Genomic DNA, 26759 nt, shown 5'->3' with positions numbered 1-26759 from the left:
CATTTTAGATTATTACAAAATAGGAAGAACAACTTACAAAATACTCTAGATCAATATAGAATGGGGAAGAATGGCCCCACAATGATCTATACGAATCCCAAGAAAAGATCTTATCTTAATGAAAAAATCAAGATAAATTCTTTATGCAAAAATCACGTCCAAAATATTTCATGTGGGTGCTCCTGCACTAGTTTACCATAGTACCAACAATCTCTTGGTCCTCTAGATTGAGACCTCTTCCCCTTTGACTTTCCTCTATTATCAAAATTATTTCCTCTCTCAGTCATTATGCCTCTGCTTTGTGCATTCCAAGCACTTCATAATGTAGACCCACATGAGGTTTTAGTACAAGTTCCCTCACTCAAATAACACTAATCACATCATCAAATTTTAGGGTATTAGATCCAAAAATATAATTACTTAAATCCATTACCAAGCTATTCTAGCTTTCAGGCAAAAACACAAAATCAAGAGAGCACTAATTTCTTCATCAAAATTAATACCCGTAGAAGATAACTGACTAGTAATAGTATTAAGCTCATTTAAATGACCTGCAATAGATCCACCTTCTATCATTTTCATATTAAATAAACACTTCATGAGAAATACCTTGTTTGAAGTGGAGGGCCTTTCATATAGTGTTGCTAGGGTTTGTATCAACTCTTCTATCATCTTTTCTTTTGTAATATTAAATGTCTCTAACAATGCCAAGAATAATTGAATGCTTCCAAGTGCCTTTCTATGTAAAATCTCCTAGTCCTCATCTATCATAGTTCCCTATTTCTTTGTTTTTCCTTCCAACAACTTCAATAAATCCTTCTGATAAAGATAGTTCACCATTTACATCTTCCATAATTGAAAGTTTTCCCGTTAAACTTCTCCACCTTTAGCTTACCCTCATCTACCATTGCTCCCACTTAACCATGAGACACCCACTCAAGTGTGAGACCTTCTTGTAGAGGATCACTAAAGAAATGACAGCAATCTAGTAAAAATAAATGACAATAGTCTGGCTTAAAAAAATGATGACCATCTAGCTCTAGTATCACTTGTTAAGATTAACCTTAGACATAAATAATAGTTACATGAAAATATAACCAATATCAAAAAATAATAGATCGCACATAAGAGAACACAAGACACTAAGATTTAACATGGTTCACCCAATCCCTAGGCTACATCCACCAACAACAAGTCCAATATTATTATTATCTAGTGATCACAATCACCAATCACTTACAACTCAATACCACCACAAGAAGCTGCAATATCACCATTACATTATGAAATTTCTAACCCTAAGCCATTTTGTATACAAGCTTTTTCCACTTACAAAATTAGGGCTAGAATAAGTTGTCCAATAGAAAAAATAGCATTATAGCAACCAAAATTTTTTACAATATAAGGGCATTTTTGGCTTCAGGGTTGCTGCCCCAGAAAATCCCCATAGGGGCATTACCCTCAACCCCACCCTATAATGCAATAGGGAATGCACCTAGGGCACTACCCCAAGATCCTACATGGGTGCTACCCCTTGACCCTGTCTTGGGGGCACTACCAAACTCGCATAGAAATAAAATGGGAAGAAAATTGCACTGAATAAACCTCCAAGTCTGATTAGGCTCCACATCACAATAACCAACACATTATTTGGTCAAAAAATTGTACATCTCAATTAAAGAATAAATAAATGTTCCATTGGTTGAATAGGATGCACATGTTGTCTAGAATTCAATATATGTGGAATTTCATAGAGGCTAGTGATGGAAAGGGAGATCACAATGGTGTAGCCACATGCATAAAAGAGCCTTAGCTCATGAAGAATTAAAGTATGAAGATGGAGCAACATTGACAAATGCAAAATCCATCATCCAATGGTGTAACACTACAATGGGTCCAAGTAAGGAAGGTGATTCTATGGTTTGTAGATTTTTTTGGTTGATAGCTAATACTAATATTGCACCGTTTGAGGATTGTTATGCACTAACAAGATCAAGTGAGTTGCACTCTTTTAGAAGCTCTGATGTAGATTCACGGAGTATTGATACACAAAAAATGGCATGCTTTTGTCCATCACATGTAGAGGAAAATTGCGATGAGTGTGAGTCAATTGAATGGGTGGACAAATGGGATATATGGGTTTTGGACCCAATTGATAACTATTATCCCCCACAAGCACTAAAAATGGTAGAGATGGATTCATCCATTGACTTTGACCACTTGCCTAATCTAGTACAACCTGGCAATATATATATCTGTAAATTCAATGTGTAACTTTATAACTTTTACCTAAATATTTGTTGAATTAATGATCGCATTATGTACATTTGTAATTGCAGGCCACATTTTTGCTATTATTGTACCTAAAGATAGTGAAGAAGGGAAATTTTGTTATTTGTGTCATTGTGTGTAGACCAATTTTTTTTTGAATCACTCAGTTATAGATGGTGAAGGTTTAGACTACCATATAGGTGTGGTGGTTGTAACTGGTACATGGCTTAGAAAATATTCTATGAAGAAACCTAACTTTTGGTTATTCAAATATTGGCAAAAAAAGAGGAAGATTCTTCATTATTTGAACCTTATTGTCATGTTGAATGTCCACTTGATAAAATATGGAGCAAAACCACATAATAATACTCTTTGGAAGGTTCAAGAGTCAGACCACGAGGCAATACTTGAGACAATAAAATGTAGAGAAAATCCAATTGGTTCATTAGATTGAATATAATTACAAAAACATTTGATGTAAGATTTATATACTAGAGAGTACACAATTAGATAGCTTCAAATGGGCTTCTCCCTTTTATCATCAAACCAATAGACTTCCAAACCCTCAACCTTTCCACAAGGTTGTAACTAGTCTCAATCCTCCAATTGATGAGAGAAATAAGATAATCAACTTCTTCTAGAATCCAAGGGAAAATAACCAAACTCACCGAACTTATGGCTTCAGGACCTAATTCCCACAACTAGGCCAAAATGAGCAAAAATCCATAAAGGTTTTCTCCAAGGGTTCTACAATATGAAATGGACTTAGGGAACTTGTATAACACAAAATACAACACTAGTTTGATTCCCACACTTCCATAATCTCTTAACCCCCAATTTCACCTAGTAGCCCCATGAGCCCCTATTAGCCCTTGTCAAGAGGTTTTTGAGGTCTAACTTCCAAAAGTCTCAAAAATCCCCACAAAAAGGTTAGGGTTTTAGATACCCTTTTTAGAGCCATATATATTCCCAAAGAACCAAGTTTCAATTCCACTCCAACACTCTCTTTCCTTCACTAAGAAACACAATCTTAATTGGCCAAATTAGGCTTGGTTTACAAAGAAACCTAGAGAAAATGGGTTCATGGAAACACACACAATAGTTAGGAATGCCTAACAACCTTATTCCAACTTTTTCCAAAACACTTATTCCTCCATTAGGTCTCCTACTCCTATCATACTCCAAACAACACACCTAAAAGGTCAAATCCTCTTAGGTACTTGACCTAGGGCTGGTTAGGAAAAATAGAAATATATCTTTCCTAGTCTTGAAGCTTTGGAATCATGGATGGAATCCAAATAACTTCCATTTCCCAAGAGGTCATAAGAAGCCATCCACATGAATCACAGTTATGGGTTCATTCTTGGAATTCACTCAAAACGGTTGTCTTACAAACTCACCTACACTAAAACTTGAATATCTCAAGCAATAATCCATATAAAAGGATGAAACCCAAAAAAAGAAAGGCAGATCCAATATATTCTTCAAAAAATCGTTATATTAGCCCTACCAATCTATACTATACAAACAAAGTACATAAAACCTATGAAAATTGCTTCAAAATTGAAAATCCTTTATTGCAACTTCTCCCAATCCATACCATATGCCCTTTCTAACCTCAAAAATGAGGTATTTATCAATCCTATTCCTATTCCAATGGTTACAACTATTGTTTAAATAGTTATAACTTATTTTCAACCAAGTTTCATTTTTAAGAAACTTTTACAACTTTGTAATTTTTGAATTTTGTACAAAAAATGCAACTTTTGCATTTTTCACTATATTTCACATCTAGGACTTGGAAAAGGTTCCGACTTATTCAAAAAACTAAAAACACCTAATCCTAGGCTATCTTGACAAAAAACCCAAAAATACCCAAATTTTCCTAATTAGCAACTTTTGCTTATAACTTGCACAAAGTGGCCTAGGAATACATTATGGTGTCTTTTCCTTTATGACCATGGAATTTTCATCTAGGACTTGCTTATTCTAGCCTAATTAGGTGGAAAAAAAACATGAATAAAAACCCACACTAGTTCCTGTTAGAGTAATAAGATATTGTCTTCTTAATTAAATCATTTTGATTTAATTATTAAGTCACTTATTATCTCTAGTTTACTTAAGCTAAAATTTAGGTATATAGTAATTAATTCTTTTATTAATTATTATCATGCAACCTAGATTTTTTCTTGTTAGGGATCTGATCTCCTTTTATACAGATTGATCTATTTGTAATTTATTCATTTACTTTTGATAAAAGAAATCTCCTTTTTTGCTCATCAAGAGTGTCTATGTTTATGGATCTAGGGTTTCTACCCTCCCTAGCTTTTTTCTTTCCTGTTTTATGATAATAGGTGTTTGCATGTATGTGGTTCTTGGGAGATATGGTGTTGAGATTTCATCATCTTCAACATGGTATCGAGAAGTTTGTCTTAGCTTTCAGACTAGTGCCTTTTGTTTAGAGGGTTTCATTTTTCAGATTGTGTATTGGATCTAGTGGTCATTTTTTTCACTGCATTTTGAGCCCAAATGGACCTCACCATTGGATTCATAGCACCCAAAAACCCCTATTTCCATATAAAATGTATCCAATTTGGACATAATTGTAATTTGAGGCAGAATATTGCTCCTAGATTTGGGCACACTTCATGAGGCAACAATTTATTTTTTTATTAAAAAAGTTAATCAAAAAACAAAAAAAGCTAAGAAAGTCTTTAAAAAAAAAACACATGTTTTTTCAAAAAAAAATAGAAGTTTCAAAAAGCACTTACATGTTTTCTTTTATTTTTATTTAAAAAAAAAATTCATGTGATGCTCACATCATTGAAGGATGCATATGTCACAAGGTATTGACACATGTTAGTCCAAGTACTAATGCAATAGGTCTGACATCTATAGGTGTGACATCAGCAAATTTGGAGCTAAAATTTGATGGCCTTCAAGCTATCTCTTCTTTGATTTGTTTTCTCCTAAAAAAATGTTTGTGGTTTTTTGGTCGCATCTTTGTCATACAAAGGTATTTTTTGAAAAATCTTGTATCTTTCGAAAGCTCTTTCCAAGCCCATCATGATGGTGCATGTTATTTGGATTTTGATGTTGTTTAGTTTCCTATTTATGAAGTCAAAACCATAACTTCTAATTTACACCCTAGGAGACATATCTTGAGCATCCAATCTCTGATTTCAAATTTTTTTATATCACTAGAAAGGTCTTTCTGAGATCCTTCTAGTGATGTTGGTTATTTTTTCAAATTCTTCTCCAAGCACATTCAATTCAATCTTCTACATTTTTTCATTCTAGTGGATAACTTAGTTGTTTCAGGTCTGGGGATCGATTTCTTTGTTTTAGATGATTTTCCATGACTTGTACTATCTACTATATTAGTCTTATGTCTCTTCTAGTCTATTTAGACATCATTTGTATGAATTCTTGCAAATATACTGAGATAAAGTATCATACCACATTTGTGTTTTCATTTCAGTTGTTTGCCTTGTTTTCCCTTTTGATTCAAGTAGTGTCATCTCAGGATACTCATGCAAATTATTGTATTCTTGGAATTCACCATATCTTGTGCCTTATTGTAGATACACTACTCTGATAAAGTGCCATGGGGGGGTTGATGTTTTGCCTTTTTTTCCCATCTTCCTTTGTCTATTGAGTGTTCCTTACATGACATTAGCCTCATCACATGTTTGAGATTGATCACCACAATATACACATATGTAATCTTTTGTGCATCTTGATCATGGTTCGTTGACTTGTAGTTCTTTTGGCCCACTTTTCTAGCTTCCTATCACCTCACACTTATCTGCATTAGGGGGGTTCTTCTATTTTTTCTCATGCTTCCTTGGTTTGATTGATCAACTCTTCAAGCTTTGGTATTTTATGCCATCCATATTTTTGAGTTCAATTGTTTGTCTTTGTATGCCTCCTGATTCAATGTAGATTACAATCTTCTCTACTTGGTTAGGTTCTATTTCAGTAGAGGTTCATCAGATTAGCAGATACTTTTGATAGATTATTATAGCTTTTACATGCTTCAGTGGTGTTCTACATGATCATCTTTGTTCCTATCTTCTAGAACATTCACTAGTTTGGCTACTTCTCTAGTCCTTCACTAGTTCTTTTCAACATTTTTTCTATCTCTTTTTGGAGTAGGGTCTTTCCCATGTGGTTTTCTTTATTTCTCCTCTTTACAGAGATTTGGTTGTGCTTGGGTACCTCATCAGGCCTTTGCTGCTAGGACCCAAATTTACTTTCAACAATAGTTTCTATGTTTTTAGTTACTCCCTAAATCTATCTTAAGGGGGGATGTTAGAGTAATAAGATATTTCCTTATTAATTAAATAATTTTGATTTAATTATTAAGTCACTTATTATCTCTAGTTTACTTATTATAAACTTTAGGCAAATAATAATTAATTCTTTTATTAATTATTGTCATGCAACCTAGATTTTTTCCTATTAGGGATTTGATCTCCTTTTATAAGGATTGATCTATTTGTAATTTATTCATTCACTTTTGATAATATCAATCTCTTTTTTTGATCATCAAGAATATCTATATCTATGGATCTAGGATTTCAGGCCACCATAGCTTTTTGCTTCTCTCTTCTATGATAGGTTTTTGCATGTAGGTAATTCTTGGGAGCCATGTGGTTGAGCTTTCATCAACTTCAATAGTGCCTTAGTTCATTGCACCATGTTGACCACTCAAACATTCTCAGGCACATCGAATGAAATTGACCCCGAGAGTCGCTAAATGGCACAGGAAAACAAACTTTGATGGGGTGTATCTTGGAGCTCATGTGAGGTATGGATGCAATTTTAGGTGCTACAGGATTGTGTTGTTGACACCTACAAAAACCTCTCTCTCTTTTTGGAGATTGGATTCCATTTTGATTTTCTGGCCCCATCTTGGGTGATACTGAAACTTGTAGTGTTGGCTCGTACAAAGTTGCCAACTGGTGAATCTCTCTCACCATTCATTGTGGGACCAAACTATCTACTCTGTTAACTCCAAGTGGATAGGTAAAAACTAGTCCTAAGCTCATCTCATCCCATTGACCACTTGAACATCTCAAACACCCTAAAAAAAATTGACCCTAAGGGTCACTAGATGCCATAGGGCAACAATATTTGATGGGGTATATCTTAGAGCTCATGTGAGGTGTGGATACACTTTAGGGTGCAATAGGATTTTTTTTTTGACACCTACAATAACCTCTCTCTTTTTTTTGGATATTGGATTCTATTTTGATTTTGCAGCCCCATCTTGGTTGATGTTGAAACTTGTAGTGGTGGCTAGTACAAAATCGCCAACTAGTGAATCTCTCTAAGTGTTCATCATGGGATGAAATAATTTATTCTATTAGCTTTGAGTGGCTAGGTAAACCAAAGTCCCAAGCTCATCCCATCCCATTGAACCATTAAAAATTCTTGGGCATATTGAATGGAATTGACTCTAAGAGTCACTAAATGCCATAGGGCAACAATCATTGACGAGGTGTATCTTAGAACTCATATGGGGTATGGATACAATGCTAGGTGCTATAGGGTCATATTATCAACACCTATAATAACCTCTCACTTTGAGGAGACTGGATTCCATTTTGATTTTGTGGCCCCATCTTGGGTGATGCTAAAACTTATAGTGTTGGCTAGTACATAGTTGCCAACTAGCATATCTCTCTCACCATTCATCGTGGGACTAAACTATCTACTTTGTTAGCTTTAAGTGGCTAGGTAAACCCTAGTCCCAAGATTTTTTCATCCCATTGACTGCTCAAACATTCTTGGGAATGCTGAACAAAATTGATCCTAAGAGTAACTAAATACCATAGGGAAACAAAATTTGATGGGATGTATCTCAAAACTTGTGTGAGGTATGGATGTAATGCTAGGTGCTATAGGGTCATTTTGTTGACACCTACAATAATATCTCTCTCTTTTAGGAGATTGGATTTCATTTTGACTTTGCAGCTCAATTTTAGGTGATGCTGAAACTCGTAGTTTTGGCTAGTACAAAGTTGCCAACTAGTGAATCTCTCTCACCATTCATCGTGGGACTAAAATATCTACTTTGTTAGCTCCAAGTGGCCATGTAAATCCTATTACCAAGCTTATATCATCCTATTGACCACTTGAATGTTCTCAAGCATGTCGATCAAAATTAACCTTAAGAGTCACTAAATTCCATAGGGTAGTGAAATTTGATGGGGTGTATCTTAGAGCTTGTGGAAGTTATGGATGTAATGGTGGATTCTAAAAGGTATTTTTTTTAACACCTACAATAACCTCTCTCACTTTGAGGAGATTGGATTATGTTTTGATTTTGTGGTCCCATATTGGGTGATGCTAAATCTTGTAGTGTTGGCTAGTACAAAGTCACCAACTAGTGAATCTCTCTCATCATTCATCATGGGACCCAACTATCTACTTCATTACCTCTGAGTAGCTAGATAAACCCTATTTCCAAGCTCATCTCATCCTATTAACTACTTGAATGTTCTTGGGCACACCAGACATAACTGACCCTAGGAGTCACTAAATGCCATAGGGCAACAAACTTTAATGGGGCATACAAAATTTAAGTGGTATGGAGGAAATTCCAAATGGTACAGGATCATGTTGTCAAAACCTATAATAACCTCTCTCTCTTTTTCAACGTTGGATTCCATTTTGATTTTGCAACCCCATCTTGGGTGATATTGAAACTTGTAGTGTTGGCCAGTACAAAGTTACCAATTGGTAAATCTCTTTAACTGTTCATCATGGGACCGAACTATCTATTCTATTAGCTCTAAGTGGCTGCATAAACCCTACTCCCAAGCTCCTCTCATCTTATTGGCCACTCAAATGGTCTCAAGCACACCGAATAGATTTGACCCTAAGAGTCACTAAATATTGTGTGTCAATACTTGGAAGAATGAAAAAGATACAAGAAATTGAAGATGACATCCTAGGGGTATAAAATTTATTAATGGAGAATCATCCTTTGGTAGAAAGAGTCATTTCTCATCCCTCTACCTTCTCTAAATTTGGATTGAACTATAATCTACATTCAAATTCCAAACTCTTCAAATCAACACTACAATTCCCTTGCCAAGTATACAAAACTTATCTAGGGCATGATTGGAAAATTAGCTAACTCCATTTTTAGGGCCCAAGATTTATGATACATTATGTAAAATGTGTCCTCTCCTACTTCCCTAAGTTTCATGATGATGCCATGGTGGGTACTCATGGGAGAGTCATTTTTGTGCGAGCTGTTTGGGCAGGACCAACACACAGGGTGTTTTCAAAAAAAATTCTAAAACCTTAACATATGAACATTTAAAGGAAATTTTAATGAAGAAAAAAGTACTATACAACCATGAACTAAATTAATCCAAGGTAAAAATTCAATTTTTAATCCATTATCTCAAACTTTCTTTGGAAAATCCAAAAACTATAAGAGGAAATATAACAAAACATTTGTATTCAAATTCAAGAAGGAAATCTTTCAACATTCCCAAGGTATGCATTTAGTTAAACCAACCATCTTTCCTTCCTTCCATTCCATAACTAAAAATTTGCACAAAATGTTGTGGAGCAACTTTTAAAAGTTGCTGACCACATTGCAATTTTTGCATTTTTGACTTCTAGACCCTTGAAACCTTTTTGAATGGAACCAAATAGGTTCAATAAAGTTGTTTAGACATAATGTGGCCCCTGGTAACCAATATGCCTCTTTTTTCCCCCTAGATCCATTTGAGCAACTTCTTGACAACTTACTAACTTTTGGCATTTGGGATCCTAATCAACCAACATTACATTTTATGAGTTCCAAACACTTGAACAAGATATACTTAGTTGGGTCATATCTCACTTACCAATGATTTGTATAGACTTTGACCCACTTTGACTACCTAGTGTCCCCCTAGTGTTTATTAGCTTGCACATACCTAAACAAGGCTTAGTCAAACCAACTTGATCTAAGTACACCAACACACTACCCTAAGTTGCCTAAAGTCACAACAAGCCTCAAAGCAACAACTAGACAAAAAAAGTCAAAACAAGGGTTGTTAGGTTCCTTGTACTATGATAATGATAGATAAAAGATATCTAAGAAAAAATTGTACAACTATAGCTATATGAATCATAAGAAGAGCATATATAACATGTTTCCATGAATGAAGCTTTTGAAGAGATGGATCAGAAAGCAATATTGATATCAAATTTCATGAATAAATTAAATTTTTTATTTCAGGTCTTCTCATGTTCTGAAGATAAAGCATATATAAACTCTCGACATGTTGATGATGACACTAAGATTCAAGCTTAGACATTTACATAATAAGAATTCAAGTTTCACTCTTCTCATCCCAACAAAAAATCCAAATAAATTACTTATAATCAAAAGTACTCATAACTTGTACACTCTAAATACAAATTAATATCATAGCCTTATTCACATGTCAAAAGATACTATCAAAGCTTATTATAATGATTCCTAGCCTTATTTTGGATGCAAATTACATTAAAATGAAGTACATTAAATACTTAAAATGTAAACAATAAAAAAAAGATATATATATATATATATATATATATATATATATATATATATATATATATATATATATATATATATATATATATATATATATATATATATATATATATATATATATATATATATATATATATATATATATATATATAGTGATAATCAATAATGTCATACACAAAAAAACTCATGCATCAAAGTTCTAAGTCTAATGATGTCATGTATCAAATATATGTCATACATCAAATATTAAATGTCATCTATAAATCAAATATATGTCAAATATGTCCACTAACATAAAATCTAAGATATATGTCCACTAATTCCTATACATGCATCCATCCCTATATCTTCTCCTTCCTATGAGGCAAAGGAAAAAAATCTCTAGAGGTCTTTAGTGGGTGATCCCACAATAATGGGTTCCACTTTTTGACCAATTTTGACACTGAAATCAATATTTTTGCAACAAACATCATGTTCAAGTGACTATATCTCCAAAACTATAAATAAGTTCAAGATGACATAAACTAGTGATTTTGAATACTTTGTTCCTACTTTGTAACTAATTTTTTAATCTAAAAAAAAAATTATTTATGTCAATTTTTTTTATCTCCTCCAAAAAGTGGTACATAATAAAATTCAATATTTTAAAGAGTGATAGTCTGTTTGACACACATAACTTTTTTTTTAGATATGATAATGAAGTAATTCTTTTGGCAATGGATTTGTAACATCAATATCTAGTGTGTGCATTTGGTTTGATTTATTTTTGTTGAATATTGTATAGTTTATGAAGTTTTGAAGTGACACGAATCATAATTCAGACATATGTTCTGTTTGACATAGATAATTTGAAGTCAATTTATCATAAACCTTTTTTTTTTTTGAATAGTAAGGTATCTCAATAAGCTAGTGCCTACATATTTTTCAAAAAAAAAAATTGACCTAATTTACTAATTTTTTCGAGGTGTCGAAGTCGGTTGATGTTCAATTGATAATGAACCGATAATGAACCTATAATGAGTTAAACTCATATTTGAAAGTCTTAATGATTAAAATATGTATTAAAATTATAGTTGTTGGAAAGCTTGCTTTGAGCAGCACATTTTGATATTTTTATTTTACAGTAGGAGATCATTCTCCTACAATTATGAGAGTCAAAAGAGCAAAAAATAAAAAAATTATGAAAAATGGGTTGAAATTTTCCTTATTTTGGGCATTCGCCCGAACATGGTATTCGTACGAACATATTAAGCATGTTCACACAAAAACATGTTTAGGTGAACATGCCCATTGAAATTTCACAGCAGCCAAAAAATTAAGTGACCATGTTTGCGCGAACATGCCTACATTTTTCTTGTTCGTGCAAACAGTCAAAAAATTCAAAAAATTATCAGAAATGGGACCTACGTCTACCTGAATGAAACATCATTCTATCCATGAAACAAAAACCACCATGTCTCACATTTCAATCATTGACTGCAAATTTCCATCATAGACATCATTTTGTGCCATCAATCTACGTATTTGGCATCAACCTGATAGTGCATTGTAGGCATGTCTTTGCCACGAATTTTGTCCGCAGATAAATCGAAGGGAGGTGAGAGATTTCTCAATATTTGCAAATTAATGTTCTTCCTATCTTCGTTCATGCTTTCATCAATATTTCCTTTCTTTGTTCACAATTTGATTAAAAAAAATTGTATATCTAAATTATTTATTTATTTCTTTCATTAATGAAGTTGTTTAATGGATGCATTGAAGTTAAATTAAAAATTAGTAACACATTCATGGTGTTAAGAACTGTATATTCTTATTGATTTTTTCATTTTTTAAAATATTGAATTTGTTAAAAAAAAATTGAACATCTAAATTATTTCTTTCTTTCTTTCATTAGTGAAGTTGTTTAAATGATACATTGAAGTTAAATAGATTCAAACTAGATACTTTTAAAGCATGGTTACATGTTAGTTTTACTTATCTCACTTTAATTATCTCGATAGTTACATTTAATTGAATTTTTTAATTTATAGCTTGAATTAATGAAAAATATTTAATTTTATTTTCAAATCAAATTCATTCAATAAAAATAAATGTGCCATAACTCTTTATGAATTCTCAATTTCTATAAAGAAATAATCTAAGGTTTTCATTTCCTTCTAGAACATAGATTAGATGATTTTGTGTTACTAATGGTCTTCTTGCAGCATGTGGCAATTGTGGGATGAAGACATGATCATAACTATAAACTACTAATATTTTCTTTGTAGGACATTGTCGAAGACCATTGTGTGTTTGTCAAAACCATGTGTGTGGATTTATTAGATTAAATAAAACTTCCTTTGGTGCTTAAAATGAACTTTTTATTTTTTGCCTGGCATGTTTATAGTGTTTAAATCCATAGGAGTATTGGATGTATCCTCTCCCCTCACCATTTGTGGATCTTGGGTGTAAGAGAAATCCATGTAACTTCTATAGGAGGCCTGCCTTGGACCAAGATACTCAATGTTGGGTATGCCAGGGGATGACCTCAGAGCGGTAATGCGCCAAAAGCTAGGTCAACATTCCAGCCGCTATATAAAACTCAATTACGGTGAAAGTCATGTCGATGGTATTGTTGAGTGATAGTTCTCCTCCAGTACCCTTGTGGTGCGTTAAACCCCAGTTCTCGGGGCTAGGAGACCTTCTGAGAAAGTTTATCAATCACTTGCTGAACGGAATGCCCTTACTAATAACCATGTTTTAGTGGCCAAAATCCTTTCTATCCACTGGCTCAAGGGGTCACCCATGCTTGTGAAGACATCCTACATTCTTGCAGTCCTTAGTAGAGACAACAGTCCCTTGGGAAGTCATGCCCCTTAGAAAGCGGATCTCGGTAGCCTTGAGAAGTGAGTACGCTGTAAGGGGGAGCCTGTGGTGCCAAGGTCCTAAGTTGTCCACTCTGGATAAGTGCGACTGAACTTTGGTTCAACTAGGAATTCAGTGGATACAGTCCTAATGCCTAGGTTGTGGTGTGACTGTTCACTTTTAACAACATCTATTCTTGTCTTAATGTGTCTTGTGTGTGTGTAAAACATAATCAAGATAAAAGCCAACATTCAAATTTACACCTTGGAAACTTGCAAAACCATGTCAAAATATCAAACATTGTCAAAACATCACAAACTTTGGTTCAATACATTAAAACCTTGGGAAACATGGCAACTTGTGCTCCTAAACATGCTTGGAAAAACATAGATTTCACTCTTGCATAGTATCCACTTGCATTCTTCATAGTTTGAGCCTCATACTTGCATCATATAGACTTCATATAGCACCTTTTTAGTATCCCTCATATTCACATTGCAATCATTAGCATTTAAGCTTGCATCCTTTGCATTTCACCTCAAAAATTATCACTTTGCATCTTCCATCTTGCATCTTTGCATACCCAACCCTCATCTTGACTACTTTAACCATCATTTTGGATGTCCTACACATCATTTTGAGCATTTATTTCGAATTATCTCCCTAAATTTGTCTCTCTCTCACTGCTCTCTCCCTCTCCCACACACACACAAACACTATTTACTTGTGTCTCATTTTTATATTCATCCCTCCATCTCTGTCTACCCCTTTCACTTCTCTCATCACCTATACCTTTTCTTCTCCACATACACCTCTCCTCTATATCCATATTTCTTCTCCATCTCTCCCTTTATCCACCTCTATCCCTATATCTCCCTCTCTACATTCTCTTAGTTATATATTTCATTCTCACTATCTTTGTTTATCTCTTCCTTTCATCTCCATATCCCTCTTCTTCTCAATCCCTTACTCTCTCTTTCTCTTCCCTTTGCATATTCTCTCTTTCTATCTCCTTTCCACCCCCCACCCTACCAAACCACATCTCTCTCTCTCTCTCTCACACACACATTATTATTTTTTCTTTATGTCAATTATAACATATCAAATAATTATATATTTAAATTAAAAAATATATTATTATGAATCATTTAATATTACGAGTTTAAGTTTGTTAGATGACATTTTTTTATCTATATTATCTTTTAATTATCATTTGGAGTAGTGATCTATATATAACTATTGTAAATATTTACATTCATTATAATATAATTAATAAGTATACATTTTAATTGTAAATTATTTTTTCATTAAATTATTATAAACATAAGAATTAATGCAACCTATTTAATTGAATAAATTTATATTTAAAAATTTCAATTATTTTGAAGCTTTTACAACATTGTTATATTACTAATATTTCAAATTTAAATCTCCTTTTGAGTGAATATCAACATAATAAGAAAATATTTATGTTTGAATAAGAAAAACTATATTATAAGACATGTTTTATTTTAGATGTATTTTAAGAGTAATATATTTTATTTATTATTTTCAAGTAAAAATTAATAATAGATTAAATAGATTAGGTATAATTATATTAAATAGTAATAATGATACATATACATATTTACATAGATACCTTTTTTTTGGTTAAATATATATTAAATAATATATTTTAAAATAGAAGAAGATGAATAATGCATTTAAACAATAAACTTTTATTTTGTTAGAAATGTGAAAAGCTATTTTTATTGAAATAAAAAACAATGCAAATGACTAGGCCAAAACAATCTCAGTCCTTTCGTGGAGCCTATCAATGCATTCACCAACAATGACACCAATTTGGGAAAGAGACCTAGTAGTCGCTTAGGCTAACTTTGGGTATCTAGATATCCTAAATCATAAGTTGAATTATGTTAATTTTTTGGTGTACCTCCATAGGTGACTCAAAAGCTTAAGGCTAAGGTTTTAGCATTTGGGCCTTTATAGATCTCTCTATAGAGGCACTAGTAAAGTTTGACCCATTTTTCAATAAAAAATTTGGAAAACATAGCTCTTAGAATTGCCTTAGTTTCAGCCTAGCTTCCCAACTGCTACCTATGTCAAGGTAGATTTGCCTTTGTCATTTTGATCTTATCTTTTTTTGTCATTTTTTTGGTCAAGATCCAAAGTCTATTGTCATAACATTAAACTCTTAGGTTAATACCTTGTAAAGATTTCACCTAAGTTCAAAAAACCTTATGTATACTAAGCTTTCATTAGCATAATCATATTCCTAAATGTCATTTTTGACTTACCCTAGTGGTATATCCCCCTCATATTGTATTTTTCAAACCCTAGCATCATTTTTGCTATCAAACCCTATCAAATTGTCCATCAACCAACTTGTCTTCTTGATCACCTATCCTCATTTTGCATAGCCTAAACGTCATTATCAACCCTAGGAAACCATCCCTTGCATAGTCCACTTTGCATACACCTACCTTTAACATCCTTACCAAGTCCAAAACATAACCCTAACATTCATTTTGCACATCATAATCTTCATCTTGCATACCTTGAAAATGACACCTTGCATAACATCCCTAGGACATTTGTACTTTTCATATCAAAACCCTAGGTCATTTAACATTTCCTCACATTGCATAACATCCCTAAAAACTTAAAAATATCAAAAAAACTCATATCTTGCATACCCACATCTTAATTATCAAGTTTTGACCTCTTTTATAAATTGCAACCTTGTTTTACCAACTACACACTTCATGGGTGCAGTTGGTAGTTTTAGGGTGCACTTGGTAATTAGATATTTCATTCTAGGTTCCAAAACCCTAATCTGCACTTCCACACCTTGCATTGCATCACAAGACCTTAGGAAACACTCTAAATCACTCAAAACACTCAAAATTTGCATTTTAGGAAACTTTGGAGCTACATCATTTGTAGAAGAAAGAAGGACATGGGAGCTACAAATGAAAGAGGGGGTTTCTAACCTTGTGTTTTCTTCTTTTGATTAGTTTGGCTTTCATGGTAGACTAATGGGTGCTAATGTATGTTGATTGGGTTTTTTGATTTCTCATAGTATGTTATGCATTTAACCCGTTTTTCTAGTCCTACAATAAGAACTAAAAAATTAAAGAGAGAAAAAAATTATATATTTTATTAGAAAGAAAAATTTAGTTTTTAGGACAAACATTCTAGTATTCATACCATGTTATTTGTTTGTGATTATATGATGGCTTAAGAAGGATTTGGTGCTTTGCTACTTGTAAAGAATGCGACTCACTAATTTTAGTCATATAATGAAGAATATTTATGCCTTGTTGTAGACGATTGCATTCTATTGATTTCTATCAAATAATTTAAAAGTACTGATAGTGACAGACAAATCTGTACAGTGATTTTTTTATCTGGTTATTGCACAAAATTTATCTTGAGGCAAGGGATAATTTTTTTTTTTGATTTTATAATGGGAAACAAGAGAGGAAGGAAAAAAAAAATGCAAGGAAAAGATATGATGAAGTAGAACAAAGAAATGTTCAGAAGATTGTGACACATTATCATCAAATTAAACAAGGTGAAGGAACTATTGAAGAAGGCTCAATAGAAGTAGAAGTAGTGCATATGGGAGAGATGTCAGGAACACTCCCTATGGAATCTCAAACAATGAATGTTGAAGAAGGCTCAAGATCACTGCCTACAGAGGTTCAAATAACAAAAGTCAGAGAAGAGTCATAATCTTTCCTTGTAGAATCTCAAACAATGGATGTTGGAGAAGGCTCAAGATCAGTCCCTGTAGAAATTCTAGTAACAGAAGTCAGAGAAGGGTCGGGATCAGGAGCAATAATTGGTATGGATGAAATCTTAAATATTTCCGAATCTATAAAGAATAATATTTTTCATAAGAATTTAGATCATTTACTTAAAATGGATGTGGATAAATTGAGAAAACTTGCAACTAGTGTTCAATCATTAAGTTTGGCTAAGAAAAGGTCAATGAATAAGAAGATAAGAGAAATTATGACTCAATTTGATAACACTGAAACACTTGAACAAGCTCAGTTGCTTTCACTTTTTCTTACACAAAAGAAGTTGCAAGAGGCATTGAAATTGTTAGGTGTAGACACAACATCAAAAAAAAGAAGATTTTCTAACATGCAAAGTGATCTGATTGAAAATGTTAAACAAAGTTTGAGAAACATAGGAAAACACTCTCGAGCTAAAGATAAGTTTGTGGCAAGAAAAGTGATGTTGATGTTTGTTGTAAGTAAGAATATGACCCAAAATAGACAAATATCTTCAATTTCATCTAAAATGGGTTTTAGTATGAAAACAATGAGAGAATATGTTAAGAGAAGATTAATTGTGGATGACAGTACTATGGAGGGAAATTGGGCAATCATGTGTAGAACACCTCATTCTAATAGGATTGAAGAGTTATTAAAAAAATTAATCATATCATTTTTGATTGATAACACTCATCCTTCATCAAATAGTAGAGATGTTATCAGGCATAGGATTACACCTGGTCAATATGAACATCATACAAAACATTGGTTGGACACAATACAACATGAGTTATATGTGTCATTTTTTAGTCAACATCCTAATGTAAAAGTTGGGCAAACATTGTTTGAAAAATTGAAGCCATACTTTGTTAGGTCAAACAAAGTGTTTGAAATGTGTTTTTTTTGTCATCATATTGAGTTTGATCTCCACTATCAGGTATTTTGAAAGTTTGTAGAAGACACATATGGTTTTCATGCTGCTCCTCCTAGTAGGAGAAGTGAGTTTGTATCATCCATTTTGTGTGACAACATAGATGATCCATCTGGTCAAATAAATTGCATAAAAGGATTATGTGAAACATGTGGTGAAATGGCTCTATTTCCTTTGAAAACTAAAAATATTGATGTAACAAAAATATTGAATTGCAAAAGTTACAAGTATGTCAAGAATGAAACAAAGTTGGGGAAATAAACAAAAAGGTTGGAATATGTTGAAGAGGAGTTACCTATTCTAACATTTATGGATAGATTTAAGAAATTGATTCAACCTTATATTCGTCATGCATTTTTTGCAAAGTGGCAAGCACAATAGTTTCAAACTCTGAGAGATAATTTTCCACTTGGAACAATTGTATCAGTTGTTGATTTTGCAGAGAACTATTCCTTTGTTCATCAGAAAGCAATTCAATCAGATTATTACTTTAATAAGCAAGTCACTATTATGGTACATGTTTATTATAGACATGCATAGTTAGATTTGGATGGTGTTTAGAGTACAGTTCAAGCACGAGTAACTATAAAGGAATATCATTTTTATATAAGTGATGATAAAGAACATGACATTCACTATGTAGAACATTGCTTCAATATGTTCTTTTCAAATTTGAAAGAAAGAAACATAAATGTTGATAAACATTATGTTTGGTCTAATGGATGTGCCGCACAGTTTAAATCATCTTAGACCATTTTATGCATTGTGTAGATATCATCACAATGAGAATATAAAACACATATGGAATTTCTTCGAGAGTGGCCATGGAAAAGGTGAACATGATGGTGTTGGAGCTTGCATCAAACGTGCTTTGTGAAAGTATCAAATGAATTATCAGGGAGTTCGTATAAATGATGCACATGATGTTGTTGAATGGTGTAAGACTCATTTTTCATTAGATGAGGTTAGGAAATCATCAACCACGAGTCGATAGGTACCATATAGAGTATTCTTGGAGATAACAGGTATGGATGTGTACGTCTGTTTAACTTTTATGCAATTAAGTTCCCAAATTTTATTGTTAAGTTTTATTTTTCAATTCATTGAAGTTTAAATTCAATTTGTCTATATTTTCAATTTAATTCAAACTTTTAGGTGTTAATAGAAAAAACATGTATGGTTGCAAGAGGATAGAAAAGTCATGTTCCTTACATTCAGTCATGAGTACAAATAATTGCAATTGGACATTGAAGACAAGAGAATACTCATGTTTTTGTGACAGTTGCATTGATGAAGACTATGAAGAATGCATCAATCAAACATGTGGATATATAGGTGCATGGATTTCAATACCACTTGATGTTACCGATACATTTGATAAAGATGATGAAAATTTTGATGATATTCCATTGATTTTTAATGATTATAATCATATCTCTAGATTGGTAAAAGTGGGTGAGTATCATAAAAATTAATCTCAACTTGTTAATTAATTATCAATTGATTTCAATGGTGTTATATATATTATACACATACATTCATGTATAAGTTTTTTATGCAGGAGATGTCTTTGTAGTGATTGCTGAGCCTAGAAATCATAAAGGTGTCAGTTATTATTTATTGCAATGTACTGCAGAGAGGACAAAGTTATATGACCCTGAAGAAAGCAATGGAATGTTGTTCCCTATAGGTAAATTATACATATACATGTATGCAGATACATATTTAAATAAATAAATAAATATCTAGGTAACTTTATATCTATCAAATTTTAAAATACTTAAATTTGTGGTGCAGGTTCTGTTGTGATAGAGGGAACATATTTCAAACAAGACAAAATAGTCCAACATGGAATACACTTTGTTGATTATCAATGTGACAACAAGGTTTTACAATACAACTACCTGGTCGTTGCTACCAGGTTTTGTCTACATCAAGTCAAACTTAAGCATGCACGTCGCAAGTGGAGACTAGATAGTGAAGATCATGAAAAGATATTACGTGTTATAAGTGTACATAATGGTTGATTAGACCTTTGAGATTTATTTTATAATAATCTGAATATCAACTTTGATAAAATGTGTTTTTAATTGTATGATCATAGTCTTAGTTATCATTAGTTTATTAAAAAACTATAATATTAATTGTACTATGGATGAATTTAATAATTTAACAAGTGATTTAAATATGCTAGAAGTTAGTTCGAACTTACACAATTTTATTATCTATAGATATGCATCAAAAATAATTTTATATGTTACAATTCTTAAATATCAACTTCTTTTCAAACTATTGAATTTCATCTTGAATTAAATGTGTTTTGAATTGTATGATCATAAGTTCTTAATTATCATTAGTTTATTAAAAAACTATATAATTTAATAATTTAAATTAATTATACCACATTGATGAATTTAATAATTTAACAACTTGATATAAATAGGCTTTAAGTTAGTTCAAACTTACACAATCATTATCTATAGATTTATATCAAAAATAATTTAATATCTTACAATTCTTGAATATCAAATTCTTTTCAAACTATTGAATTTCATCTTGAATTAAATGTGTTTTTAATTGTACAATCATATGTTCTTAATTATCATTAGTTTATTAAAACACTATATAATTTAATAATTTAAATTAATTATACCATGGATGAATTTAATAATTTAAATTCATTTATCAACTTTTTTTCAAACTAGATTGAATTTCATAAGTGAAAATTAAATGTGTTTTTAAAATTGTAAGATTATAAGTTCATAGTTATCATTTAGGTTAGTTTATTAAAAAACTATATATTTTAATGTTACTATATTACATCTACGGTCATGTACTCTTAAAGTTTAAATTAGTTTAAATTAATATTTTTTTTAATATTATATCTTGTAAAAGTTTTCTAAATTAATGTATTGGCTTACCTAATTAACATATCTTTATCCACATAAAACTAATATTTATCTTTAGCGGGTTAGTAATTGATAATTTAAGAAATATGTATCTTTCTAACTTCCTACTAATTGATAATTGATATTCATGTACACACGTCTCAAGACCATGTTCTATAGCTATAACGTGCAAAAAAAAAAACACATATGTACACATCTCAAGAATAAACATCTACAGATCTAATATATCTCTATGTATCTGAAATGCAAACTGTAAATCTTGAATAAATACATGTATGTAGCAAAATATAAAAAGTCATATATACATACATGTGATCTGGTATCTAACTACTGAAATACTCAATAATCAAATAAATAGTGAAAGTACATGTATGTCATCAAGGAACTGAAATACACATGATGTGTACATGTAAACTGGACCTCCAATATATAAATGCATCAAAAAAAATATAAATCTGATCTACTACTAGAGTGACCCCTCAAGACGCATATGAATAGCACGACCCTCTGATAGAGTCTCCTATACATCCTCTCGTCGAGGTGCATCAACCGAGCCTTGCAAATATATATACATATATACATACACATGTGTTAGATTTCTATCTTTAAAAAATATATATACATACGTGCATCATGTACATGTACATTCAAATTAAATACGAACTTGAATATATATATATATATATATATATCTAGTTTTCAAAATATTTAAATAACTTTAAACAAACTATTTAAAACTCAAGTACCTGAGCACTACCGGGTGCCTCAATAGAATCATCTCTCTCATGTACATGATTCCCTGAACCAACAGTATGTGTAACCCTGTGCTCAGTGACCTCTGCCTATATGATTTATTATGAGTTAAAGATTAAATTAAATATCTACATATATATATATATATATATATATATATATATATATATATATATGAACTAAATTTTTCAATAAATGAACATATTTTTTAATTTCATATATATTTAAAATTAAAAATAAATTATATATGTACTTGGGTCTCCGGAGGTGGAGGATGATCAACAGACTCCATCGTATCATCTATTGATGCACCTGAGCCTAAAACTCCATGTCCAACCCTAGTAAATTTGAGTGAAGTCGACTGTGTAACTGGCTGGCTAATGGTGTAGAATCAATGTTGCCAGGTCCGAACAATAGGTCCATGTATGATGAAATACCCAGGCTTGAACTAGTATCAATCTTAGACAGGCCTCGCAACTGCTCACCAAAATCATCAAGACCCTCAGTTGTGATATGGACATCTCCAACTTGTATGCTTAAGTCATCTATAGAGTATCGTGAGCCTAGTGCTGAATGTTGTGAGCTACACACAGGTGTATCATCTATCACTGGTGTGGTGGCTTGTGTCTGTGGAACTATGTTGAGGTTCTGATGTTGTCTAACAACATCCATCATCGAGTGTACTAGAATCCTTTGTGTATCATAAATATAGCTAATAAAGTGCAACATATCCTCCAAAAAATATAGTGCCATATCCATATGTGTCTACTGTCCTAAAAGACCACGAATATCGCCTGGTAGTGGTAGCCCAGCAGCTCTATATGCATCATTAGAGGAGGCACCTGAAGTGCTACTAGATGCCTGTGAAGATGGTCGACCAAGTGGACGAGGACATTGACTATGAAGATAGTGACCAATAGAATCTGACATGATACTAGTCGCCGCAGATGCAATCTGCCCAATAGTGTCAATTGCTTCCCTCTGGGAAGCAATGATGAATCTATCTACAATAGGCACATGTGCAAGAGTCACAGGAGGCATCTGTGGTCCAACAAACTGTCTAAGATCTGCAAGTGGCAGACAATCTACACTGTGATACTAGTCACGATCTACGATCCGACCACGCCCTTGTCTGTAATAACTAAGAACATCAAGGTAGTTTATGTTGAGCCCTATACAAAACTCAGTGTACAATTGCTGTGCAAAATAAAGGGGTATCTGGTCGTTATTAGGATAATGACCATGTGTAGCTAAAAATTGTGGATAGATCATGCTAGCAGTAATAGGGTCTCTGCATCATGTGGCTCTGTAGCCTCTCACCCTACCTTGTGTCCCCTCATACTCTAGAAAGAGCTCTCTCTGGATGATGTCTTTAGGGGCTACCCTCTTGACATCATTGAATGATGTAGTTCCTAAAACTTCAGCCCTAAGCTCCCTAGATATGGAAGCTAATATGTTAGGAGTAAATGAATGGTGAGCTCTGAACCTAGCTGTCAAATCCTATAAACTCCTACATATCGTAACACATATGTGTCTATAAAGACCATCATCAGAGGTCAATATAGAGTGTTTTAGTTTGGCAACCTCCTGCTCTAAAAATGCAAATACAACATCAATATCAATGCATGGAGATGGTACAGTAGGACCTCCAGCAAGAGCTATAGGTGCAGCCTGACCTGGAATAAGAGTCGCACCAGGAGCCAAAAAATGAGCTATACGACGAGCCCCACCAGAAGCTGTAGCATGAGCTCCACTACGAGCTGCACGAGGAGCCAAATCAAGAACTACATCAAGGGCTGCAACAGGAATCACATCAACCTATGCCACAGTAGGAGCTAGAGTAGGAACTACATGAGGTGCCGCACTAGGAGCCGCAGCAGGAACTACATCAGGTGTCACACTAGGAGCCACATCAAGCTGATCGTGTGAAGCCATATCTGTAGAAATATATGAAGAGCTAAATTTCCTACCATACACATAATTTTTTATTTTTAAAATTAAAAATTATACACATGTAATTAAACATACATCACACATCATGGACCTAGATAATCTGTAACACATTCAGACCTAGATTAATTTGCATATAAGTATAAGATAACTTTAAAGTTGAGATTTTGGTTATGGTTAGAGTTAATTTATTGTTCTAGGACTTTATTATACTTTGGGGGCCTATATTATTAGAGAATTCAATTATAGGGTCCATATTATTACTCTTAAATGATAATGTTTCGAGGTTTAGGTTTCAAGTTGGGTTACATATATATCATTTAAAACAAGGGTCATAAGTTTCATGTATGTGCATGTATCTCAAATGTCGTTTTTAACAATTTAGGATTAGGGTCAACTTGTTTTAATTTTAATGTAAGTTAGGCCTCAATTAGTTTTTGAAATAGGGTTTTAGTGTAATTAGGCTCAATTTTAGGGTAAGATTTAAGACCTTATGATCACCTATATAAAGATTCTTAAATATTGATGTGAAACCCTTACAAATACATAGGTTGCAATTCTTTCAATACTCTTGATGTGTCAAGTATAACTTTGATATATCGAGGACTTTCATTTTCCATACTTTATAATTGTTTTGGTTAGAACTTCGCTAATAAGGTGAAATTATTTAAACATATTGTGATCATTATAAAATAACCAAAGAAAAATCAAACATAAAAATCTTACATACATAACCATTGAGACCTTTCCTCTAATATATACATTTATATTAAAATTATAGAAATTAAATGAGAACTAAAGCCATCAAGGACACATACTTGAGAAAGTTACACGGACCTCAATGTCAGAGTGAGCATAAATTCATTCTCTCATCACTCTTTGGCAGCCAGAAACTTCCACAGTGAAAAAATTTCTTAGCTTGCCAAGATTTATGTTAATTTGCTATTAATTTAAAATGGTATGCTGAGTGTGGCTTATGATTCATTGTTATTATATAGATTTTATTTTGCATCCGTGTATTTTATTTCTCACAATAATTTATAATTATGTATAAATTTGTATGCATACGAAAATTTGGTAGAATATGAAGATAGTGAGGAGGAAGGAGAATTTGCCCAAAAAGACAGCCTTCAAATTCACCAAGTATTAACTCTAAGACAAATAGCTCTCGACAAAATTGAAAATGAAGAATTTTTTCCTAGAATTACGTACGAAGATTTTTCTACAAAAGCAAACCATGTCTCATTTTTCTTTGTTCTCTTTTATATTATATTTAATGCAGTTTTATAGAGGTATCTTTTGAGATTGTAAGAATTTGAGCAATGTGTTTTAGAGATAGGGTGGGTTCTATTGTATGGAAGACTTATTAGGTTCAATTCTCGAGCTGCTGATTCGATTCTCAGGAAGAGCTTAAAAATGTAGTGCAATGTGCAGTGGGTTGTCTTGTGGGAATTGCCCAGGTTCTATTATTATAAAACTTGTGTGAACAAATTTGAAATGGAAAATGTTTTAATTGTGAATGACTATAATTATGTCGTAGGCATTTCCATATGAAAGAACTCAGGCTAACTTTTACAATCAATGGTGCATTCTAGCGAAGAGGCCTTTGATGACCATTGAATCGATTGAATCACCGTTCAAACACTTAAGCCTTTGCGCTACTGGGTATTAAAATGACTAAGAGTCCCCCATCCTCACCAATGTGGGATAAAGGCAATGGGGCTATTCACCAATTTTGACTGCTGATTGATCATTAAAAACCATTTAAAAACATTTTTGCACCATTGAGAAAATTGTGTCAAGAGGCCTGTTGCTTGGCTTTAAAAATTGATTCAAACATGTGATCGAGCTTCAAAACCTTGGATATATCATCTCTCTGACACGTTCAATAGGCCTACAAAATCTAGTCACATGATGACATTGGAGTCAAAAGATATTGACCTTTGAACATGCCCAATTAAAACTACCTATAGATTAAACAAGTCAGAAAACCACAAAGTGCGTTTGGTTTGAGCTTTGAAAACTAAATAAATGAGCACTTGGGATTCTGAAAACTGGGGCACTGGTACTTTGCCATGAGAAGAGTATGATTCTATGATTTGGGCTCATGAAAAATCATGGGGCACATTTGGAAAGCGTCTAAAGTTGGCAACCTGGAACTGTAGGACAGGGAACAACATCAAAATAACATTTTTGGCAAATGGAAAGGCCCTAGAAAAGTGTGAAGACAGATTTGTCAAGGTCTATAAACTAGCACACTTAAAGTATTTTTGGAGTAGAATGTAGGGGAACAAACCATTCAATCCCACCAATCCTAGATCAAAAGATATAGCATCATGAACAGGGCACCTGAACAATCTACATCTCTGCTTACCAGTGAAACTCCTATAAATTGCATTCGGAATCGCGTTTGAAAACTGATCAAATGGATTCTTCATGACTTCAAATCTGGAGCATAGTAAGTATCTGACCCCTAGAAAATTATGCAAAAGAAATTTTCTCATTTGGATCAACTGGTCAAAATTTATTACCTGTCAAACAGGGCTGCCTGGAAAAATGCACAAATTGCAGATTTACAACAAAGGTAACTGACCAACTTTAAGAGGTTTGAAACCTAGTCAAAACATGTCAAAAAAATTTGGAAATTGAAACATAGGTTCTTTGTTATGCATATTAAAAATCCTCAAAGTGGAAAACCATGAAACATAACCAGGTAAAATATATTCAAAGGCAAACTGGGCTTCTGACCACTATTTGAC

The sequence above is a fragment of the Cupressus sempervirens genome, chromosome 8, assembly GCF_028749045.1.
Source record: "Cupressus sempervirens isolate cs-2001-9-10 chromosome 8, ASM2874904v1, whole genome shotgun sequence".
NCBI classification, from domain to species: Eukaryota; Viridiplantae; Streptophyta; class Pinopsida; order Cupressales; family Cupressaceae; genus Cupressus; species Cupressus sempervirens.
The sequence above is the reverse complement of the archived record's forward strand: the minus strand, read 5'-3'. Positions refer to the sequence as shown.